Below are 21996 nucleotides of genomic sequence, written 5' to 3'. Positions count from 1 at the left end.
ATCCTGATAATCTGTGTGTCCTTCAGATTGTCAGAAGAGGAAAATCAGGTGAAAAATCTGCATTAAAAATCTTGCAGTGTGAACTAAGCATAAACTTCCTGTAGCAACTCCTTTAACCTGAAGGAGGTAAGATTAACCTGAGAGTCAACACCTAAAAATCTCTGCAAGGACAAGAAACACAACTCAGACCAGGGACAACAACAAAGCAAGTGTGGCAACGGTCACTGAACTGGCAACCCCATCACAGTAGCCATGCCATACAGACCACCAATAATACTCCACAATAACAACCAACCACTCCTCTGCCCCTGCAACACCTAACAGATGACTGCCACCCCAGAGCAGTCCCAATGGACAACATTGTTCCACAAAAAAATGTTCATCCATTTTTTTTGACTTATGGATGAGTGTTTTCTATGTGAATATACGTTCAGTCAACTAAAATGTGGGTGTGTGTGAGTGGGAGACAGAGAGAGAGAGAAAGAGGAGGCGGATCTTTGTTGGACAAATTGTCAGTTAAAGGAAATGAGACTAAATGGAGAGCAGCTCACTGAAGTTAGACAGGCTCACTGTCTACAGTGAATCACATGGATGCCACAGACCGTTATCTTCTGTAAATCTGCGAGCTTGTCTGAAGGGAAAAGTGAGCGAAACTTCTGGTCTCTCCTTCCTCATTTCTCCGCTTCATGACCATAAGAGGAAGTCGGATCGGGACTCACCTGTGAGCTGACGTCACATTGAGCGTACCTGAATCAGCTCGCGGAACTGATCGCATTCAGACGCTGAAACTACTTACAGAGTACAGAAGAGGAGACGCTTCGCACCGGAATACAAAGAAAGTTGTTTTTTTCTACGAGAAGGATTTTCTAAGAGGCTTCAAACACAAATGGGGACCGCCTGGTTTGCGGTTTTGGGAGTTTTATTCGTCATTTTCCAGGTAGGAGTTTTTTCCCGCTGTTTTGACTTTTATTTAAAATATTGTTTCGACATGTTTTGCTATTGGTTATATCTGTTACTTTGAGATATCTGAAATATTTGTGGACGTAGTTTAGCCATATCTGAACACTTCCCCAGGATATATAACCTACCTGTTGAAAAGACTTTGTGTGAAAATGCAACTCATCCTTTATTCAAGTCATTTTGAACTTTTCTGAATAGTGTGTAAATAGAATAGAGTGTAATGATAAGGTGTTGGATTGCAGGCTTGGGTAAGTGTTGCTAAAATTACAATGCTAAGTAGTTTTTAAAAGAAAGATGAAAAAAAAAGAAAAACAATCTTTTCTGTGAGGCTGCTTGTCACAAGCTCAATGAAACAATAGATTTAAGATCATCTTCCTGAAGTCCTATTTTTCAAACCCTCTTCTGACATTAAGCTGTGCTGAAGTTACTGTGATCTTTCTACTCCAGGTAAACGGACAAGTTGTCCTTCATGAGGGTCACCAAAAGCTTGAGATGGACTCTGCCACTAAACAGGTAGGGAAGGACGTGGTATGATATGGGTCAGAAAAGATTTTTTATTTTTTTTGTTAAGAATGCAGATTGACATCCTTTTTCAGATTGTCATCTAAATGGTTTTTGGATTTTATCTAAGAAAAAACTTGTTGATTATGATTGATTTATAGAGGCAATAAAATTTAAAGCCACATACAGCTCAGTGGCAACCGCAGGAGCTTTGGCACTGCCATCCCGTTATAATCAACGTTTTTGCGCCGTTCTTGCACCGTCCACTAGACGGCACATTTAGCAGCTCTTCCTAATTCCAAATCTTCAGTCTAGTTCAGTGCGAGCCCATCAGCATGTCTTGATAGTTTGGCTGAAAACTGACCTGGTGAATGTGATGAGTGGAGGTCTGTACAGAGATGTAGAAAGTCTGCTGAAGCTGTGACCTTGTAAGTGGAAGCTGTTGCATTCATGAAGTGCATTGATTTTAGTCTTTGGGTTCCACCAGGTCCGTTTACCAGTTTCAGGACCCGACCAGAACCCCTTAGTGTAAATTACTTTGAAATAATGAGATTTGGTTACATATAAAAACAGGCTTTAATGCTGAAAAATGATCAAATGTTACAAGCCATACATGTCATACAAATGGAACAGATGCAGAGTTACATTCACCGTCCAGCGCTGGGGCCACACTGAGCTCACCTTATGGATGAAACCAAGTGAGGCAAAGACTGTAGCGTGAATTTATCTTTTTATTCTTTTCTGCAATCTGTACCCTCCCTTAAGGGTAGTCTAATCAGTTTCAGTCTTTTTACACATGACTGGTGGCAGTCACACATGAACATGGTTATGTAAGCTGCAGTGTGTGTGTGTAAGCAGATAGAGGATAAAAGAGAGCAAAACACTGAATCCATAACAGCACCTTGATGTTTCATGGTGAATAGTCAGGTCTTGATGGTTGCCCACATGCTTTGACGTTCAAAAAAGATTTTGATAACTTCTGATCTTTAATGCCTCAAGACTCTGCTGAGTGACTCTGGAGTCTATATTTCAAGATTAATTTGCTTAGATACATGTCTATAAAAGACAAAATGGTGGCTTTGATCCAAAATGGAAGACCTCCTGTTGGGTTTTGACCACGACTCCAAGAGATGTTTTTTGCCCCTTAACTTTTATTTGGCCATGCATTATGAACAAACTGGCCATGTTTAAAACTGATTGATTGAAATTTCTAGGAGGAGTTTGATCAAATGTGGAGTCTGTTAACGGTGAAAATGGGATCAAAGTCACAATCCAAAATGGATTGAAGTGGACCAAATTTTCTACCTCCACAATAAAGGTTAATGAGCAGGGTGTTTTGAAAGTTGCAGAGTGGTGGTGTTGAGCCGTTTGTTATGATTTTTGTGACAATGTTAAAATGCATAAATTTTATGCAGGCCTAATGCGTCCACCAAGTTTGGCAAGTTTTTAGATATGTTTAGGCCTTCAAAGAGCCAATTTGTTTAAACCAGGGGTGGGCAAACCTGGTCCTAGAGGACCAGTGTCCTGCAACTCTTAGATGTCTCCCTGGTCCAACACACTTGAATCCAATATCTGAATCACCTCCCAAGTGCAGTAAAGTTCTCCAGAGTCCTGCTAATAACCTCATTATTTGACTAAGGTGTGTTGAAGTAGAGATACATCTAAAAGTTGCAGGAGACCAGCCCTCAAGGCCTGGAGTTGCCCACCCCGGTTTAAACTGAAACATAATAAAAACATTACAATAAGCCGACTCAGCGCTTCACTGCTTGGGCTTAAATATAAAACATCCAAGGAAGTGAATACTCTTTGTGGGCTCTGTACTTATGTAACCCTCACACTACCAAGGAGCTGTGTTGTGTTGAACAAATGCTTTTGAAAGCAGAGAGGTTTTTCTGTGAAACACTGCCACTTTGTGGCTGTATTTAACATTTTCTGCTCCAATGCTTTTTTTTGTACTGTCTTCATGTCCCAGATGTCTTTTTATGACTGGTTTATTTGAACTTCTGGCCCAGAGAAAATTTATATTAAGAGCTTCATGTCAGACGGGAACTTTATTGTGTTAAATTTGAAGTCGGGATGCATTTGTCTATCTGATTGTTTGTTTACTGATTAGAAAATATTTGTTTCCTTAGGATGCTCCACAGGTTCCCATTCTGTATTTCCCAAAATCTAATCCAGGACTGAAGAGGAGTAAGAGGTTTTACGGGGTTGTCCCTCCTCTTAATGTTGCTGAGAATCACAGAGGACCTTATCCCCTTGTTCTTGCTCCGGTAAGAGAAATTAAAATAAATGGATAATTCAGTGTAATTTTATTTGCTCTTTCAATTATACCTTGTATTTTAATATGTATTCCTCCTCTATTTTTTTGTGCTTTGTTTAATTGTATCTGAATATAACCTTGGTCTGTGTTGTGCAGTTTCGCTCTGATATCGATAAAGTGAAGAAGATCTATTACAAAATCACTGGTCCTGGAGCTGATGAGTTTCCTGTTGGTCTTTTTACCATGGATAGAGACACTGGTCATCTGTATGTCACACAGGAACTGGACAGAGAAAAAGTGGACAAGTACATGGTCAGTGTTTTCTCTTGTACCTTTAGCTTGATGCTTTTCTATTCACTGTTAAAGATGAAATATTGAAGAAAGTCGAGATAAAAAAATTCTGAAACAATTATCAAGTTTACAAAAAATATTCAAATAAAACTGGTCATCTCTGATTAAATATACTGAGTATAATTTATGAAATGAGAAAATAAAATATACCTTTTCTTGCAACATAAAATCAGAGATCATATTATTCTAATATGTTGAAATTGTCATTTTTACAGCTTTTTGCCCATGCTGAGGAAGCCGGAGGTGGTACAGATGCAGAGCAACCTATGGAAATTATAATCAATGTAATTGACCAGAATGACAACAAACCTGTTTTCAATCAGTCTACCTATAAGGGAGAAGTTCCAGAGGCTTCGACAAAAGGTAAAGTCCCAGGATTCAGACAATGAACATGCAAAAGAAAATGTTTTACTTTTTACAAGTTGTAAGTATGCTTGAAACCTTTGGCAGGAACCTTTGAACAATTTTAACAAAAAAATTGGTGCATATAAAGGGGCCTATTAAGCAAAAGTTATTTTTTGTATTTCCATTTGGTACTGTTTCTAAAAACAGTCCAAACCATCACAGAGCTGCTCAGTAAGGAGGAACAATTCTGAATCATGAACAGAACCAGGAACACGTTAAGTTTTGAAGTTTAATGGCAAACTAAGCTAATGGCAGCGCGTCACTTTGAAGAACAAACGGCAATAAAGAGGAAACGGTTCAGTTGTGGTCAGCTTTCTGGTGGACCTGCAGTTTTGTGCCGACTGTGTGAAACATCGGAAATACATCATTTTAACTTGTGATGTAAATTTTACTTTTCCTTTTGGATTAAAAAAATTATAACAAAGTTCAGGCATAGCTTTTTGTTTAAATCTTTTGACTGCATTACCTAAATCCAAAGGTTGCACATAAAAAAAAGTACTAGAATGTAATTATATTTATATGCATAGGGTAATAATCAGCTGATCTGTGTCTTTATTGTTATGTTATGACGAGCAATAAATTCCTATAAGACTAAATTAAATATCTGGGTTTATTTGAGACCATCAGAACCTCGAGGTTCTTCAGTGCTGAGTGTTGCTGCAAACATCAGAGGAGAGTTGACCACAACTCCTGTGCGCTCACGTTCCACCCATGATAGTGAGGAACAGACCATTTAGTGGAAAAGCTCGATACCTGGAGTAGATCCCAACCACACATTAACTGGTTAAAGCACGACTTGCCAGTGGACAGGTCTGGCTGTTGGTCTGTTGGAGCCGCTCGATATGCACATTCCACTCTTTGGGAAATATAAAGTATCTGCTTTTATTTTTTTATATGAAACCTCTTACTGAGAAAGTACATTACAGTAATAAAATTAAATAGCTTTTGCTTTCTTTTATTTTTACTTTTTTTCCCCCAAGAAAAAACAAAACAAACCAAAACTTGAACGGTTGGTAGCTGGAATATAATCCAATCCTTGATATCACATTTCAAATCAAAGCATCAATCTGAATGACGGCAAAGTTTTAAGAATAATCTGACATAACAGGCTTGACATAATCCATCCACTTTGACCATATCTTGTAGAAAGTGTCCCTCTGCACTTTGACAGAAAAAGACAGTCTCTCCAATACATGGATCTCTTTCACTACGTTAACCCAGTCTTCAGCTGTTGGAGGTTCCTGTTTAAGTCATCTTCTTTGAGGGCCTTTTTACTCCCGGCCAGTGAAATGTACAGAAGTTTTTGATCATTAGTGTGAATCCTGTAGGCATTCATACTAAGAACTTTTAGTGACTTTTATACTATTCAGCTTGCTCTCCTAATGCCGGCTATATCTCTTGGTATTCATAACCTTCATACTTTTTTATAATATTCAGCTTTTTGTCAGTGCCTAGAGGCACATCAACATGTGGCAGAAGGAAGCTGGAATTGAACCTATAACTTTCCGTTCACAAGGCTCTACCACAGAGCCTCAGTCACATATCCATCACATGGACCCGAGTGATGGGAAAGTACAATCTCTTCTTTTTTTGACCGTCTTAAGACGGGGGGCAGCCAACTTAAAGGGACTTTACTGCCAACTACTGGTGAAGGACATTGTGTTCCATTCTACATTTCACTTCTCAGAACTACAATGAAAACTATTCATGTAAAATTTAAATACCAGAATTTAAAGAATTTACAACTTTACTTATTTAGACTTAGTATATATTACCTACATTAAATACAATCTAGAATGGATTAGATTATGGAGATACCAATTAATTTAAAGGCATATGTATACAATACAATGGGCTGCACAGTGTCGTAGTTGGTAGCACTACATAGCAGCAAGAACGTTCTGTGTTCGATCCCGCATGGAGTTTGCATGTTCTCCCTGTGTTCTCCGGCTTCCTCCCACAGTGCAAAAACTGTGGAACCCGAGTGATGGAAAAGTACATCCTCTTCTTCTGGCCTGTTGACAGCTAGAGATAGGCACCAGCACCCCTCCCAGCCCCAATGGGATAAGGGTGTAAGATGATGGATGGATGCATGGATGCTCTATTCTTCCTGTTCAGACAAATATCAGCATAAACTGTATTATAACAGAAATTGTACAGGGAACTACTTCACATTTTTTGAGCTTAAATCATTCTTGAACATAAGGATGTAATCTAACCTAAAATATGTTGTGTGGGAACGAGAAGTAGGAATTTTCTCTCCAAACATCAACTAATCCTAAATCACCCATAAGGTGTACCATCTCCTTTTCCATTAGAAGAATCCAGTCTAGTGGTTAATAGGACATTGAAGTCACTACCACATAGAAAAGTTTCCTGACTCCTTGTTATTTGTATATATGTTTATACAGGTTTATACAATTGCTGTCAGGTGAAATACACATATTCAGGAGGGCAGTCATGGTATCATCAATCTTATCATTATATATCAACCTTCCTTATCTTTGTATTCTGATATGTGTTCATAGTTGAGTTCTAAATAGCTAAATCCTCCCCCTATCCCCTCCTTTGCCTCCCAGATCTACGGGAAGCATAAAAAACATGTTGAAACCCCATCCTGTTCAATTTTACATGCTCAATATCAGCTGGTTGTGTTTCCTGCAATAAAGCAATTTGGGCTTTGTCTCTTTTAAATTTAGATAAGACTTTTTACTAGACTATGTAAACCATTTATGTTGTTTGACATCTTTTTTTTTATCAACCTGCTACTCATATAAATTATATTCCTTAGTTATAACATACAGTTTAATGGGTTTCCTGCTCACCCTTGTAAATAAAACATATAAAAAAGTCAACATCAACAACAAATTGTTTGAAAGTGGTGAGTTTCGTAGTTCAGCTTACCTTCACTGTTAAATCTAAATAGCTGCTGTTCTCACTGTTGTTCGTTGTTTCCTCTTGATTAGGTTTTGAGGTGATTCAGGTTGTGGCCACAGATGCTGATGAGCCAAATACTGACAACTCTGATATCAGGTACCGTATAATGAGTCAGAAGCCAGAGGAGCCCAGTCCCAACATGTTTACCATCAATCCAACAACTGGAGTCATCAGAGTCAACGAAGCTGGACTGGACCGAGAGGTGAGAATTCTGACAGTTTTGGCTCATCTGACTAAAATCAGAATTAGGTTAATGTGTATTTTTATTATGAAACGCACAGATTTGGGAAGATGATGTAGAGTTTCAAAAGCAGAAGTTATTGTTAAATTTCTTATGTGCCGTTTCAGTCAAATCTCTTTGACTGATGTTTGAAACTTAAAATTAAGATTAATTTCTCATAGTTCTAATAATATAGTTTTGATTAATTGATTAAAATAAAGCTGCAATGAGAGCTGCTGTGCTCTCCTCCTACCTCAGAAACATTTGCAGGCTGTTGATCTAACAGCAGTAGAGCAGAGAGGAAACCTGCTCAGTTTCATTTGCACCTTGCAATGGATCACTCAAACGCAAAGCTGCCAGTAATCCTGCTCTGAATTACAGTAACAAATAAAAAATAAATACATATGCCATTGACCTTTAAACATATGCATGCTTGAGTAATATAGAGAAAAAATAGTAAGTAAATTGGCAAAATGCTTGAGTAAAATAGTGATTTCTATTGGTTTAACTAAATCCTGCTCTATCTGGACCATTTCACAATTCAATCTGGTCTGGCATTTAAGAACAGATCATTCAATAATTCCCAAGAATAAAACTTCCAAGAAACAAAGAGTTTCAATATTATTCTTAAATATTCTGACTTATCATGCTGATATTTATACTTTATAATTAATTGAAGTTGACATGAAAAGACAAGTAATTTTTTATAGCACGAAAACAGCAATATTTAGTTAATGAGTTAGTTCTTCATTTGAATTATTAGTTTTTCAAGAATTGCACTTTAGCAGAACACAAGGCAATTATACTTATCAAGAAAATATGCTGAATTATATCAAAAGTATATTTTTGGCCTTTGTTAAAGTTCATCACGTACCTCATTTCCATCAGTGTCAGAGAGCAAAAGCTTTTCAAAGTTGATGGTGAGAAATTTTAAACTACAAATAAAGATTTGTGATTGCTGCAGAGACACGGTGCTCTCATCACTCAATGTGTGCGCAGGATGCTTGGGAAAAAATAGACTGCCACAGTTTCTCAGCAAAATGCAGGAAAAGTGAAGGTGGTGTACATTTTCATAAGGAAAGTGTGGTTACTAAAACACTTAAATCTGCAACTTTTGCAACGTCCAGCAAAATATATAGGGTGCACCGATTGTAGCATCTCTTGACAGCTGAAGCATATCAAGCTGCCAGAAAGTCTGAAGATAAATATTATTTAACAAGACTGGTGTTTCTGTCTTATTAAGACTTGGTCTTTGGCTCTTCACTGAGATCAGCTTCATGCAGCTCAGCAAACAGAGCTACTAGTAACAGATAACTACTCCTCTAATATGATTAACACAAGTCATTGCTTCAGTTTATAGTCATGCAAAATCCCTCCAGCAAGTCAGCAAGGTTTAAAATTGAAACTAGCCTATCTTTGCACCTAGACCTGGTGTCCTTTGGGTTTGTGTTGTTTCTGCTGGTTGAGTTGCTCCACATGATTCTGTATAATGTTTTTCTTTCTGTTCTTGTTCTTCCTGGTGTCCATCATTTCCCTTCCTCTCCTGCAGTGTCCTGTATCAGATTCTATGTTCTCTGCTTGAAGCTACAAACACACATACCTAATTATGAATTAGCATGATTTCATTCAATCTTTTTTTATATGTTTCTCAGAATGAGCTCTGTGCTGTTTGTTGGAACCTAAATAGTTTCTAAACTAAATTTTTCTTAGAGGCATCTAAGCTCTGCCTTGATAACTGAGGACAGAAATAGTGTTGAATATTTTAGAAAGCTGATTTTCTACAGTTCAGTGACGAGGAACTAAAAGTGTCTTGTTTAATTAAAGTCAACATTTCATCCTACAGAAAGTCCAAAAGTATGAACTGGAAGTAATGGCAGCTGACATGAAGGGAGAATGTTTGACTGGATTTACCAACCTACAGAAAGTCCCAAAGTATGAACTGGAAGTAATGGTAGCTGACATGAAGGGAGAATGTTTGACTGGATTTACCAAAGTGATTATCAAAGTGACGGACAGCAACGATCACGCTCCAGTCTTTACAGAGTCCAGAGTAAGTACAACACATGACTTTTTAAAATTTTTAAACCTGTAGTTTAAAACTGGTTTGTCACTTTGACCGGCGGAGGCTCTGCGTTTAAAGAAGGAAGTGAGGTAACAAATGTCTTTGAGGTGGATTTATTTGGGAGCTCCAAATCTTCATTACACCAGCACCCTCTTTTCCAGTGAAACAAAGAAGCTGACATTTATACCTGAGGCAAGTTCCAACACTTACACCAGGTAAAGGGGTGATCCAAAAAGAAAAGACAAACAAACACTACTTACACAAACCTAACAATAAATGATCCAACAAATATTTACATGCATGCAAATTATTAAAATTAAACTAATCTAAAGTCAATCAAAAGTAAATATAACTAAATATAAATCCTCAGAGTATTCCCCCTCTTAATGGAAGTTGGTATGCTCCAGGAGCATTCGTCTCCCTCTCTGATCCACCTTGCTGAGACACACCCAGAAAGGCAAATACTCAATTAACTCAAATTGAACTAATCTAAATCAAAACGAACTGACATTTCCTCCCCCCCACATTCTCCGAACAGCAAAGATGGCCAGTCTCCCCACCCACAAAGAATGTTCACCAAATGTCACAATATAACTAAACAAAGAACTAATACAAACACATTTGAACTGAAAACAACATAATATCAATAATCAACATGGGATGGAACCCGTGGTCTCCATCACATTTCCTCCCCCGTCACCCAGGACAACAGTACTCAGTCCTCAAACATCCTCGACAGAGAGTCAGCCACAAGGTTAGACTTCCCTGACCGATACTGCACTGTAAAGTCAAAAGGTTGTAGTGACAGATACCATCTTGCAATGCGCATATTAGAGTCTTTCATTTGGTGTAGCCATGTCAGTGCCCGATGATCTGTCTCCAGGGTAAAATGGCGGCCCAACAGATAGTACCGCAGTGATTCCACAGCCCACTTAACAGCAAGGCATTCTTTTTCGACTGTGGAATACCTGGTCTCTCTGTCTTGAAGCTTCCTACTGAGGAAAACAATAGGATGTCTCTCACCATCAATGTCCTGCAGCAATACAGCACCAAGGCCTACTCCAGAGGCGTCAGTTTGCAATATAAACGGTTCATCAAAGTCTGGACTGTAGAGAACAGAGTCACTGGAAATTGCAGACTTCAGGTCCCTGAAAGCTTTGTCACACCCCTCAGTCCACTGTACTTTATTCGGTGCAGAGACTTTTGTCAAATCTGTAAGAACAGCAGCCCTGTCTGCGAAATGGGGAATGAACTTACTATACCACCCCACTAACCCAACAAAGGCACGGACCTTCTTTTTAGTCGTAGGAACTGGGTATGCATGAATCGCTTCTACTTTTCCCACTTGAGGTCTAACTTGGCCATGTCCCACCACATAGCCCAGGTACTCTACCTGCCTCTGAGTCAACTTACATTTATTAGGGTTAATGGTAAGGCCCGCATATCTAATGAGCTGTAAAACATGCTGCAAATGATGAACATGCTCCTCCCACGTCTGGCTGAAAACCACCACGTCATCCAGGTATGCCGCAGCAAAGTCAGATGCCTCCCTCAGCACCTGGTCCATGAGGCGCTGAAATGTCGCTGGTGCCCCCTGCAGGCCAAAATGCATCACCCTAAACTGAAAAACCCCACATGGTGTTTTAAACGCAGTCAGTTCTTTCGCCTCTGATGCCAAGGCCAGCTGCCAGTAGCCCTTACTGAGGTCAAGTGTGGTAATAAAATTGCATCTCCCAACTCTCTCCAACAGTTCATCAATGCGAGGCATTGGATAAGGGTCAAATTTAGAGACACTATTTAGGTATCTAAAATCAATACAAAACCTTAAAGTGCCATCCTTTTTTGGTACTAGCACTACTGGACTGCACCATTCACTCACAGAGGGCTCAATGACCCCCAGCTCCAACATGAACTGTATCTTGTTCTTGAGTTGTGGGGCGAGACGTTCTGGAACCCTGTAGAACTTCCTGCGAGGTGCAGCATCGTCTCTGAGGTGAACCCTGTGTTTCAGCAGGCTTGTGAACCCAGGTTTTTCCTGAAACAACTCTGGATCCAAAAGGGGTTTCATGTCCTGCTGTTGGGATGGCTGAAGATGAGAGAGAGAAATTGCAACAGGTGCGGAGCTACAGGCTGGAAAAAATAGCTCATCTTCCTCCTCATCGTCCACCACACGCACAAAGAGTTGCGGTACAACAGTGTCTGCATGCTCCTTATTCTGCATTGGGACCTGTTGAGATGACTGAGAAACAGACGGCATTGCAAACTGTTGTGGTGAATCGTGGTATTGTTTCAAAAGATTAACATGGAAAGTCTGATGTTTCTTCTTCCTGTCTGGCATATACAGTTCATAATTAAGCTTCCCAACACATCGTGTGACCTCATAAGGGCCCTGCCATTTCGTGAGAAGCTTATTATCACTGGTGGGGAGCAACAACACCACTTTCTGTCCAGGATGAAAACTCCTCTCCCTGGCCTTTTTATCGTACCAGGTTTTTTGTTTTGCTTGAGCAGTTGTCATGTGTTGATGTGCCATTACAGCCATTTGTTCAAGTCTCTCTCTCATTTTTATCACATAAGACACCACATGCTCACCCGATGGACTTGGGCTTTCCCATTGCTCTTTAAGAAGATCCAACGGCCCCCGCACTTGTCGTCCATACAGCAGCTCGAATGGAGAGAATCCAGTTGACGCTTGTGGAACTTCTCGATATGCAAAAAGCATATAGGGCAGCCATTTGTCCCACTCTGTGCCAGTCTCTGTAACAAACTTGCGCAACATGTTCTTCAGTGTTTGGTTAAAACGTTCAACCAGTCCATCTGACTGGGGGTGGTATGGGGTGGTGTTTATACCCTTTATACCCAACAACTGATAGACCTGCTTCAAAAGGTTTGACAGGAAATTAGTCCCGCAGTCTGTAAGGATCTCTCTAGGAATGCCTACCCGTGAAAACAGATGAAGCAAACAGTTAGCTACTTGTTTAGCTTTCACTGATCTCAAAGGAAAAGCTTCAGGGTATCTTGTAGCATAATCACAGATAACCAGAATGTAACGTTACCAGAGGAGCTTCTCCCCAGGGGACCTACAACATCCATTCCTATCCTTTCAAATGGTGTTTCTATGATAGGTAATGGCTGTAGAAGTGCTTTAGAAACACCTCTGTTCGTAGTTAACTGACACGTGTGACAGGAAGAACAGAACTGTTGCACCTGTGTGTACATGCCTGGCCACACAAACCGACTCGCTATTCTATGAAGGGATTTCTGAAATCCCAGGTGCCCGGCCCAAGGAACTGAATGAGCGAGTTCCATCACTTTTCCCCTTAGTTGCTGTGGTAAAGCAATGGCTTCCGATCTACCCTTAACCTGATAAAGGACACCATTCTTCACAACATAAGTTGCATCTTCCAAGGCATTTAGTTTACCCTGCTTCTTTCCCTCTACTTCTGTAACCTTAACAAACCATGGTTTTAATGTTGGGTCTGATCTCTGATGGGCAGAAATATCTGAAGGAATATCAAAGTCAAATAAAGGGCAAGGTTTCATTTTACCTTCCACCTCCATTCTGGCCGAACCCAAAAACTTCTCCTTTCTTCTTTGTGCTCTGGATTTGGATGGTTTTACACCACCCACCTCCAGTTCTACATCATAGAATGGTAATTCCTTAAGTGAGTTCTGTACTGCCTGGGCTCTAGTAGTGACCAAGCTACAGATTGGAGAGGAAAGTTCTGCTCCTGCCACTATGGGGACATGTTTTTGGAAGAGTGTAGTGTTCTGAGTCTTGACCTGGGATCCCTCATGGCCATCAGTTTGAGTCAAATGTCCAGCTGCTGTGTTTGACACTAAATCAGTCAAAGTGGGGACATCCAAGCCCAAAATGACAGCATAAGGAAGCCTTGAAGCTAATGCTACAGGTAATAGAAATGTCTGACCGCCTATAGTTAGATAAATCTCAGCTACAGGATACTCCATTTCATCACCGTGAATACAACTAATTTTTGTCTTAGCATCACCCCACAGTTCTCTTGGCACTAAGCTAGACAGAACCACAGACTTAAAACTTCCTGTGTCTAACAAAGCTGTTTCACGTTGACCATTAACCAACACAGGGACTGTGTGAGCAGATTCAGGGGCAGGGGATGGGGAGGGTGGTCTGGGAACCGAACAGAGAAGGGAGGGCTTACTTCGTATAGTGGCAGGACATGTGTACTGTGTATGACCCATTCTGTTACACTGAAAACACCTGACATCTGGTCTTGAGGAAGAGTAGTTCTTAGCAGGGTTGGGTTTAGCAACAGAAAATGACTTTGTAGCTGAATAACTCCAAGTCTGACCTAGCGCACCACCCCTTTCACCCCATCAGACTTACTTCTTCCCGTAGGAAAGTTTTCACGGCCAAAGTGGGCTCTTCTGGTCCCTGTCCTCGCTGACAAGAAGACTTCTGCCAAACTTGCCGCCTCCTCTGCAGATTTTGGGGCTCGTTCCCGGATCCACACCTCCAAGTCCGGATTCACCATCCTCAGGAACTGCTCCATGATCATCAGTTCTGAAATGTTCTTCACTGTAGACGTCTCTGGTTTAACCCACTTATAGAACATGTCTTTGAGCCGAACATAAAGTTCTTTTGGCGTCTCACCCTGATGAATGTCCAGGGATCGAAACCTCCTTCTATAGGTGTCGGCAGTTATCTCATATTTGGTCAGAACGGCATCTTTCACCTTGTCATACATGTGAGAATCAGCAATGTCCATCAGCACATAAGCACTACGTGCTTTCCCAGTAAGTAGCGGAACCAGTCGGACTGCCCACTCCTCTTTAGGCCAATGACAGACCTTAGCTATCCTTTCAAAAGTTGTCAAGAAGTGCTCCACATCATCATCAGAAGCTAATGGAAGCAGCTTTGGCTCCCTCTGTGTGGCTGGAAGCTGGAAAGACATCTGACTTCGTCCATCATCATGGCTGTCGCCGTCGTCATCATGAGTGTGAGGATCCTCCTCCAAAAAGTCACCCTCATGTTGTCGTTCCTCCTTCAATTCCTCCACATGAGTCTGGAGTTGTCGAAACTGTTGTTGTAAATTCTTCCATCTTACTTCTTGGCGTGCTGATTCCTTCTCAATCTGCTGGTCTCGGGCAGTTTGAGACTGCATCAGTGACTTGACGAGGCTAGCCAGCTGATCCAGTTTGTCATCAGCGCTAGCACCAGTAGCTGCTTCAGCTCCACTCATAGCAGCACTATTCTCTGGATTCTCAGTTTCATTACTTCTTTTACCACCTCTTGTCATCATCGTCTCATTGTTCCTCCAAAAGCCACACTTCTGACACCATTTGTCACTTTGACCGGCGGAGGCTCTGCGTTTAAAGAAGGAAGTGAGGTAACAAATGTCTTTGAGGTGGATTTATTTGGGAGCTCCAAATCTTCATTACACCAGCACCCTCTTTTCCAGTGAAACAAAGAAGCTGACATTTATACCTGAGGCAAGTTCCAACACTTACACCAGGTAAAGGGGTGATCCAAAAAGAAAAGACAAACAAACACTACTTACACAAACCTAACAATAAATGATCCAACAAATATTTACATGCATGCAAATTATTAAAATTAAACTAATCTAAAGTCAATCAAAAGTAAATATAACTAAATATAAATCCTCAGAGTATTCCCCCTCTTAATGGAAGTTGGTATGCTCCAGGAGCATTCGTCTCCCTCTCTGATCCACCTTGCTGAGACACACCCAGAAAGGCAAATACTCAATTAACTCAAATTGAACTAATCTAAATCAAAACGAACTGACATTTCCTCCCCCCCCACATTCTCCGAACAGCAAAGATGGCCAGTCTCCCCACCCACAAAGAATGTTCACCAAATGTCACAATATAACTAAACAAAGAACTAATACAAACACATTTGAACTGAAAACAACATAATATCAATAATCAACATGGGATGGAACCCGTGGTCTCCATCACATGGTTTAAACAGGTTTTGTTTGAACGTCTCCATTTATAAATTAGTTGCACTTAAAACTTGAAATTTTTTTAATAGAGAGAACCACCTTACAGATATAATGTTTTTCATATTTTAAAAATATTTTCTATGTTTTGTCTAAAAATGTCTTGTGTTTGACAGAGAAAAACCCCAAATATTCAATATTTAAAAACAAAAAAACCAGCAAAATTGAATCTTTTTGATGTGGATGTTCCAGCCTTTACCCATCAAAAATTAATAACAGTATTGATGTTTACGCATTATTTTTGGAGCAATGAGAGTTAAAACTGACACTCTGTACATTCATGACCTAAAACTGTGCATCTTACAAAGTTGCAATAAAAATTCAGTATTTATTTTTTTCCACTTTCCATCCATTAAATCTGTTCAATAACTAAAGATCTATCCAGCGATAAAGATATGAGGGTTTTCTCATTTTTTAAATATTTTCTATGGTTTGATATGTAAAAAAATATTTTAGTAATCGAGTACTTTATAGAATATTTTCACGATTATCCAAGGAATCTGATCTCTTTCTCTCTGCATCATTCCTACTGTTCGGTCCAAAATCCTGATGCCAGAAAAACTGTCATAGTCCAACCATCACACCACAAAGTTCAACCATCCTTATTTGTCCCCCAAACCCTGACAAAACGTCACACAATTCGACACCATGCTGCTGGCACTTCACAACAGCTGTAAGAGTGATAAACATAACTTTTTGTCCTAACATGTAGACACCAAACCTGCTCCTTCTCACCCAAATCATTCCATATATTTACTGATGACCTCCCCTGTAGGTCTGAGAAGTGCAGGATTAGCTACAGGAAGTCTGTAAAGAGAGATGAATGTAGTCAAAGGCCCGCAGATTCTGGCAAGATAGAAATCCTGGAGTTAAAATATGTGGAGAAAAGTATGACAGAGACTTTTCATATGTGGAAGATCTTGATTTCCCTCTCTTTTTTCTCCATGGAGATTTCCCATCATCCATTGCTTCTTCCTCCTCTCAGCTGCAGAGTCCTCCTTTGCCAGGCTGCAATTCCTGCCCCTCATATGAATTTTGACTTCTGCTTATATTTACATCAGACATCCTCATCATCCTCAGACTTGTAATCTGGTAAAATCATCTCCATGGAGTTCTCTAGTCCTGGTTGTCTCTTAGGCAAATTACCAGCAAACTAACCCAACTGAAGATGCACCTGCATAAACAGGCTGTTCCTCTCATCTAATAGTAAATAATTAACTCGATTAATTAAAGGGTGGTAATATCAGGGAGGTCATCACACCCAAACTAGTTTTTCTTGTGTTTTGAAGACAGAATCTTGGATTAGTTTGGTTTTCATTGAAAAGTTATTTTAAAATGCTGTGATAACTGTTCACTGAAAATATGTGGTTATAATAGCAGTCAGTGGGACCAAAATGGGACAGAAGGTTTTAAGTGTACACAAAGTGCTTATCTTTTGTTCTGCATACCTTATAATCATAGGGACAATAAATTTTTAAAAGAAAATTTTAAAAAGTCTTGGCCAAGTTTCATAGAATTAACTTTTAGTCCAACTGAGATGTTGAGTATCAAACAAAGCAGTAAAGCAGGATTTCCCATTTTGGTCAGCCAAGAATCCCCAAGGGTTAAAGGACAAGTTGTGTAGATAAATATGTATATATGTATGCAAATGTGTGAAGATAATTTGGAATTTGTTGTGGTGAGCAACCTTAAAAATGTCTTCTGTCTCCTCTCAGTATGAGGCCACAGTTGAAGAGAATAAAGTAGACGCTCTAGTTGTTAAGATGTTGGTGAAGGACGGTGATGAGCCTCATACCATGGCCTGGAATGCAAAGTTCAGCATCATTGATGGAGATCCAGGAAATCTGTTTACTGTGGAAACAGGAACAAACAAACAAGAAGGAATCATCAGTACTGCTAAGGTAGGAGGAACAGCAGGTTCTGACTGTTGGACCAAATGTAACTATTTCAAAGTATTTTGTTTTTAAGCAAAATTCAGTTACATTTATCAGCTGAAGTTCAGCCTGAACTGTTCATGTCTGAGTTACCATTAAACCTTTCTTCCACTAAACCAGAGTCTGGACTTTGAGAGAACCAGTAAGCACACTCTACTGGTCACAGTGGAGAATGAGGCTCCTTTTGCTGTCCCCTTGGTCACTTCCACTGCTACAGTGGTGGTGACTGTGGAGGATGTCAATGAACCTCCCATCTTTGATCCTAAAGAGAAGCATGTTTCCGAACATGAGGATCTTGCTGTGAACAGCACTGTGGTGCGATACACAGCTACTGATCCAGACGTTGGACGCAAACAGAAAGTCATGTAAGGAACCTGAAAATCCTCCATCTTGAAGAGTCACAGCCTGCATATTTTAAATTCCTGTTGTAGATAAGTAATCTCTTTTCTTGATCATACTGCTTACAAAGTCCTGCTTTGTGTTATTTATATAAATTTTTGTCCTTGATGTTCAGGTATAAAATACTCGATGACCCAGCTGGCTGGCTTGTCATTGATAAGGGTACTGGTGAGATAAAAGTGAGAAACCAAATGGACAGAGAAGATAATGCTGTCAAAGAGAATAAATACACAGCATTGATTGGTGCATATGATGATGATGGTAGGTGTGATTATTAACTGTCTTAATGGTTTTGGAGGAAATCTTTTGAATCACTGCCAGTTAAAAAAATTTAATGGTTTGAGCTAAAAGTGTAAAGCTTGCCTTGAAAAGAATTCTTTAGAATATTATCATCTGGAGCAGTTCTGAATTTCTCAAACTTTTCTTGTAGAGATTTTTGATTCCTTCCTCAGTAGATCATTGAAGGTGTCAACAGGACTATTCATGCTTCTACTTTTTATCTTCCATGTCTCCAGATCAGATCCCAGCTACAGGAACTGGAACTCTGATCATTACACTTGAGGACGTCAACGACAACCGCCCCTCCGTTGACGATCGTTTAGTTAAAGTACGTACCCTCCACCTGAACCAGGACCAGATCATTTACCTTTTGCACCTACCTATTCAGGAGCTTCAGAGTTATAGTTTCACTTAATTTTCAATTGTTAAATAGAAAATTGCAAATATACTGTAGCATAATCCCATCAGTGTTTTAAATTCATTTTGTTTCCACAGATGTGTAACAAGAAGCCAGTTTCTCAGCTGCTAAGTGTAACAGATAAAGATGGACCAGGCTTTACTTTTCCATACAGCGTCATCTTACTGGACTCTGCTAAGACTAACTGGACCGCTAGGATGAACGACAACAGTATGTAAACTAGGAATGACTGATATGAACTAACAATTATATCACAGTATTTTGTTGCTGTTTCTGTAATCATGGTGATGTAAATGATTCCAAAGGCCTGTTGACTTTTCTGTTTATCTGGGAGACAGCTGACCGACCCAAAGTTACCGCTGCAAATAAAACCTGCATATAGTAAAATAGAAATATTGCTTAATATCAGCTGAATAAAACAAATCTAAATGTTTGTGCTGGGAATGGAATAAGGCTTGATGAAAAGAAACTTGTATTGACAAAACAATTGACAATGTAGGAATTAGTTTTTTAAGTGTGTTTATTGTATATTTTTCTTTTTCAGAAACTGGTATTGTTCTGACTTTGACACGTGAGCTGGAGAGTGGAACTTACAAAGTGGGCATGAAGGTTTCAGACAACCAGGGCCTGTTTCAGATCAACACAATCGAAGCTGAAGTGTGTGACTGCACTGGAGAAGAAGTGAGGTGCATAGAGAAAGTTATTGCTGGCTCCAGCATGCCAGTCATCCTGGGAATACTCGGTGGCGTCCTCCTGCTACTTAGTGAGTTTAAGAATTTACTACATTTCTAGATCAATATGGGTTCTTTCTAAGAAAGTTGGTCTGAAGAAAAATTGCTAATGGTTTTGATCTGTCCAGTCTTAGCTCTTGAAATGAGAAATCATGTCAGCTTTATGCTCTTTCAGTTCTGGTCCTGCTGCTGCTACTGTTGGCAAATAAAACAAGCCAAAGAAGGGACAACCTTTGCTCCTAGATAACGACATCAGAGACGACATCTTTTGTTATGATGAGGAGGGAGGCGGAGAGGAGGACCAGGTAAATGCTGCTTATATAATCAAGATTTATACTCTGGAACATTGTTTACATGTAATATTTTTTACATGGGGCAGATGGCTATAACTGTTCATGAGAACGTATTTAAATGTTACTTTACTCTCAACAAGCTCTTCTGGTGGTTTAATCCAGTGACTGTTTTCATGCCTTGTAATCTAAAAGGAAGTTTTATTTTGCATTATTCTCCATTAGAACTACTTTGATCTGGGTGTTCTCCACCGTGGTTTGGACAACCGTCCCCATGTGTTCAGGGATGAAGTGGCTCCAGTTTTTCAGACACGGCCTGTTGTGTATAAACCTCGACCCGCCAACCCAGAAGATATCGGCGGCTTCATTGATGATGCGAGTTCAGAACACCACTAAAGAACTTACTTCTGTTGGAAAATAAGCCTTTGAGCATTATGACATATTTCACTCTACGACACAGAACCTAAAGGCGGCAGATAACGACCCGACTGCTCCCCCCTACGACTCCCTGCTGGTGTTTGATTTGGAAGGAGGCGGTTCTGAAGCAGAAAAACTCTCGTCTCTGTGCTCCTTGAGCGACGGAGACCAGGACTATGATTCCCTCAGAGAATTTGGCCCTCGCTTCAAGAAACTGGCCGACATGTACGGAGGAGGAGATGATGACATGATGTGAATGTACCAGTACTGAGAAAAATGCCTGCATGCGTGCAGTCTGACTGTGACGATGTGTGAAATCGATATCTGTGTGACAATGTGTAATCAGTCCTATTTTTTTCTTTCAGCTGTTCTTCATTAGGATCTTCAGGTTAAAGCCTTACATTAGTTTTAGTTCTTCATTTATGATTCTATTCTTTATTAGACATACAAACTTGAAAGCTCAGTTTTACTGGTGTGATTTGTGGAGAATGTAACCAATATAGTAAGCACTTTTCCTCTTGTTTTATTTTTTTTATTAATATTTCCATCAGTGTTTATTTTTCAGTACATTAGATCCATGCAAAGTTCTACAGCCATTGTGCCATTAGCAAGTTGATGAGGTTGTTTTTGTTTTGTTTTTGTACAAAAAAAGATGTCTGCAATATTTGAAGATAACATATGACAAATGCTTTTTAATAAATTCTTAAACTAAATATGTCTTTATTCACTGGTCCTGTGATGGTTTATTTGGTTAGGAGAGCGATTTTGCTCTTTTTAATGCATAATGACTATAATAAATGTAGTACATAATATCTATAGTTGTGCATGCAGTCATTTTCAATAAGTTCTATTTTTGTAAGTCCATTTATTTTAGTAACAAATAAGTGAAACAGATCAATTCCAAAGAGACTGCTTTCAAACCTTTACTTTATTAATGATTTTCTGCTTACAACTGATGCAAAGACGACATTTTAGATTAGAAAATGATACATCAGTGAAAAAGTAATGCCAAAATGTTTGCTTAATGAAAACTAATACCTGCTTAAAGTTCCTGATAAAAACTTTATTTATATGGTGCCTTGAAAAATTAACACAAGGTGTTTCAAGAAACAGAAAAAAACAAACAAGGCAAAATTAAACAGAAAGCAAATTAAAATTAAAGCTGCAAGCAGCCTCGGGCGGCCCTCGCAGCAAGCGCCGCTCCGGCCTATTGGCCACCGCGGGGGTTCCGGCCACCGCAGAAGCTCTCGCGCGTTTTCCAGAGTCGCAGCCCGCTCCCCACCGCAGAAGCTCTGCCGCAGTTTCCAGCATCGCCGCCCGCTAGCCGCCGCAGAAGCTGTCGCGCATTTTCCCCGCCCGTCCACCGGGCGACAGGCGTGAATGCGTTCGGCGGCGCTCCCCGACGACTGTCAAAAAATCTGGTGCAGATCGGTCGATGCGTCGAGGAGATACGGCCGATGTATTACCTTAGGGGGCGCAGTGGAGTCAAATTACATCTCAAACCCGTCGGGCTCTTTAGAGGTGAACAAAGATCATACATATCCAGTTTGGCGCCAATCGGATGATCCATGTGTGAATTAGAGCCAAACGTATGTATATGGCGAGTACGGTGGCCGACAGGTGCAAATGCGCAGCAAAAGAGAAAACATGCAAACAAAAAAGAAGACACCCCCGAATGAAATGCAGCAAACAAAAAGAGAGACGCAAACACCCCCGAATGAAATGCAGCAAACAAAAAGAGAGACGCAAACACCCCCGAATGAAATGCAGCAAACAAAAAGTGTTGAAAACGGAAGTGCTCCAGACCACTAGGGGGAGTCAAAG

General features: G+C 40.0%; 1 pseudogene; it reads left to right on the top strand.

The window, feature by feature from the left end:
- Positions 1 to 493: 493 nt before the first annotated feature.
- LOC111606711 lies at positions 494 to 20895 on the top strand (annotated as a pseudogene).
- Positions 20896 to 21996: the final 1101 nt, after the last annotated feature.

The sequence above is a fragment of the Xiphophorus maculatus genome, chromosome 22 (genome assembly GCF_002775205.1).
Source record: "Xiphophorus maculatus strain JP 163 A chromosome 22, X_maculatus-5.0-male, whole genome shotgun sequence".
In the NCBI taxonomy this organism is placed as follows: Eukaryota; Metazoa; Chordata; class Actinopteri; order Cyprinodontiformes; family Poeciliidae; genus Xiphophorus; species Xiphophorus maculatus.
The sequence above is the reverse complement of the archived record's forward strand: the minus strand, read 5'-3'. Positions and strand labels throughout refer to the sequence as shown.